The sequence below is a fragment of the Rhinolophus sinicus genome, linkage group LG07 (assembly GCF_036562045.2).
Source record: "Rhinolophus sinicus isolate RSC01 linkage group LG07, ASM3656204v1, whole genome shotgun sequence".
Classification (NCBI taxonomy): Eukaryota; Metazoa; Chordata; class Mammalia; order Chiroptera; family Rhinolophidae; genus Rhinolophus; species Rhinolophus sinicus.
The window spans coordinates 73,970,628-73,974,127 of NC_133757.1; the positions used below are offsets into that span (position 1 = coordinate 73,970,628).

The 3,500-nt window shown below is 45.1% G+C and overlaps 1 pseudogene; it reads left to right on the forward strand.

Annotated features, from left to right (window-relative positions):
• Positions 1–662: 662 nt before the first annotated feature.
• LOC109436687 (olfactory receptor 7G3) lies at positions 663–2,604 on the forward strand (annotated as a pseudogene).
• Positions 2,605–3,500: the final 896 nt, after the last annotated feature.

Sequence of the window (3,500 nt, forward strand, 5' to 3'; positions counted from 1 at the left end):
GGAATCAACGTTTTCTAACATTTTCTAAGGATTCTGGCTGCTCCCAGGCACCCCTCCCTTTATTTTCCAGGAAGGGCAGGAGGGGACATATGCTGCTCTGTCCCCACTGAGCTGGTTTTAAATTCAATCCATCAGAGGAGACACTGGGATTCAAGGGAAGGAGGTCAGTCTCCCCTCAACTTGCCTCTCGATGTGACCAAGGGTTCTTGTGGAAGTTTCACAAGGTTCCTCTTTCCTCGCAACTCACAGGTGTGGTTGCATAGACATTCTCTCTCTCCTGCCTCGTCTTCCTCCTCCTTCTCCTCCTTTATCTTCCTGTCCTTTCCCCTTACCCGTCAAACACTCACCCTTCTAGGCGAGGAATCCTGTCAGGATCTTCTCAAGACCTGTTAATAGTAATATAAATAATATAAATAATGTGTGCACACTCTGCTGTGTAGTTTCTTTTTTTCTCTCATGTGCATTCCTTGAATGTAGTCACTATACTCTTATTCTCATTACACAGACGAGAAAAAATAAAACCTCAAGATTGTTCAATGATTTTCCTCCTGGGCTCTGTCGATGTAAGAAACACCCAAACCTGTAAAGAATTTTAATGCGTTTATTTGAGCCAAACTGATGACAGTTGCTGGGAAGCAAAATCTCAACAACGGATTAAGAACATGCTCCTTTTTGGGCTCTTCCTGTCCATGTACCTGGTCACCGCGAGCTCAGACTCCCACCTGCACACGCCCATGTACTTCCTCGCCCACCTGTCCTTGGTTGATATGTCTCTCACCTCCACTATAGTCCCCAAGATGCTGGTAAACATCCAGACAGAGAACAAAGCCGTCACCTACACAGGCTGCCTCACTCAGATATATTTTTTCATGGTGTTTATATGTATGGACAGTTTACTGCTGACTGTGACGGCTGATTGATACGGGAGAGCTCCCTCACTACAAAAGTTGCAAGCCTCCCTCAGTGTAGAAACTTTAAGTCTCCTTTTCCCTAGTTTCTTAGCTCCTTAGCCCCCGGCTTTGATTACTCTTCTAATCAGTTTCTGAGACTATCTCTCATTCCTGCTTCAGATAACTACTTAAAAGTCTGTGACTTCCCAACACCCCCCAAGCCATTCCGGACCTAACTCTTAGCCATCCCAGAAACCAAATAGGTTTTAACATTCCCCCAGGCCAGTGTACTTGTTGATTGTAATCATGGAAGCCTAATGTTATTTCCAACCCATTCTGGGCCCAGCTTCTGGACAACTGAGGCCAACTAAATGACTGGTTGAATGGCCACAAACTCTATCGAGCTAATAGATTTATTAATTAAAACCTATTTTTCCTCATTCAGGGGCCTTGGGGATACAGAGGATACCCCAGCAAGATTGCCAGTCCCAACCAAAGAAGCCAGCATGGTCTTCCAGGTGGATCTCGAGACCCCTGCCTCTCATCTAAGATGAGATAGGGCGAGAGTTCCTTGAATCCCCTAATAGGCAGGGACAGCTCTAAGCCTCTGTCCAGCAGGAAGCAGATACAGAAGAACAGACCTTCTGTCCTCAACTTCCCATAGAGATTTTATGGGGATCACATCTTTCTAGGGCAAAACAAGGCAGGCAGTTAGAGATAGGCATCAGGTCTCTGCATTACTGCCAGAAGACCTCCCCTCTCTGCCCAAAACTTCCCCTTTGTATTGTAAAAAAGAAAAAAGAAAAAAATGGGTACAAGATACCAACTAGATCAAACTGGCCTCTCAAACCTGTACAGTTTAAAAAAGATGAGGTAGTAGCCTCTTGTCAATCACAGGTGTCAATCAAGTGGTTCCCACGTCTGGAAAGGAACAGCCCATTTGAGAGAAAAAGATGAAAACCACCAAGGCCTCATTAGTCCAGGCCCTTGAGCCATTCTCTACTGCTCGGGTCCGCTTCTGTTTCTTTGAAGTGCACTATGTCTTCTAATAAACTCCTCTTTCACCACTTTATTTGTGCGTCTCGTTCAATTCTTTGCTCGAGACGCCAAGAACCCGGACATTGTGCTGAGAAGGACTCGCTCTCCGGTAACATTATGACTGTTCCATGGCTGTCTGTCACTCTGCGTTATGTGGTCATCATGAGCCCCGCCTCGTGGCCTGGTGGCTCTTCTCTCCTTGCTTTTTAACTAATATAAACGCCGTGCTGCACACTCTGATGGCCCTGCGGCTGTCCTTCTGTGGGGACCCGGACATCCCCCACTTCTTCTGTGAACTAGCTCATCTTCTCAAACCCGCCTGTTCTGACACCCTCACCAACACCATCCTGGTGTATTTAGTGACTAGCCTTTTGGGTGTTGGTCCCCTCTTGGGGATAATGTTCTCTTCCACTCAAATTGTCTCCTCCATCCTGAGAACCCCATCAGCTGATGGAAAGTATAAAGCTTTTTCCACCTGTGAGTCTCACCTGTCTGTTGTTTCCTCGTTCTATGCATAGTTCTGCAACCACTCTTTCACCCAGGAGGAGGGCAGTGGTCTCAGTCACGTGCACAGTGGTCACTCCCACGATGAACCCCTTCATCTACAGTCTGAGGAACAGGGGACATGAAGTGAGTCTTAAGGAAACTAATCTCTGGAACATTTTCCTTTTCATGATTCTGTCATTGGCCTTGGGTGTGGGCTTCAAGAATGTGTTGTAGACCTAAGAAACGGCCAAACCTGTAGAGAACTTTAATGAGTTTATTTGAGCCAAACTGAAGACATTTCCAGGAAGCAAAATCTCAGCGGATTAAGAAAATGCTCCAGAGACCAGCAGTTTTGTAGCTTATTTTATATATTAGAATAAAAGGAGGAGACGTAAGGAGGGTTACACGAAGTCCTTTGGTGGTAGATTAAGGTGGCGGGAGAAAGCAAAGTGAGAAAATCTCAGATTGGATGAAGAGTAAACTGAAGAGGCACATACTTCTTTTACATTGGTGGGTACAGAATAGTTAATAATTAACATTTATAGCATTTAGATATGGTATTCAGGGAACAAGAAAACAATGAGGGATTCTGTGGTCTCCTGCTCTGGTGTGGTGGGTTGTGCCCTGAGGGGTCCAGAAAAAGGGATTACTCTGACATTCCAAGGGCATGTTATCTTAGATGCAAAAAGACAATAGACAGGCTCACTTAAGGTGAAGATGGACCTTTGCCAAGGGAGCTACAGGCCTAGGATGTGACTACCAGTCACAACCCACGTTTAGTTAGGAATTTTTATGTTCAGTCCTATGTGCTTGATTTTAGTCTCTGAATTTGTAGGGCCTGCCATGCAGACCTCCCCTGAGCTTGTCAGATTTAGTATGGGGTGCCTTTTTCAGCCAGAGTCAAAGAAAAGGAAATACTGGGTATGCCACAAACCCCGACTCTTCCATAGTTCAATTCTCCTGGGCTTTCAAGTCAAATAGCTTTATCATAAATCCTGTTGTCCTGTGTTATACAACCTGTCATTTATCAACTAATTTAACTCTGTGAGTTCAGTTTGACATCTACAGAATGGGCAGAATAACATT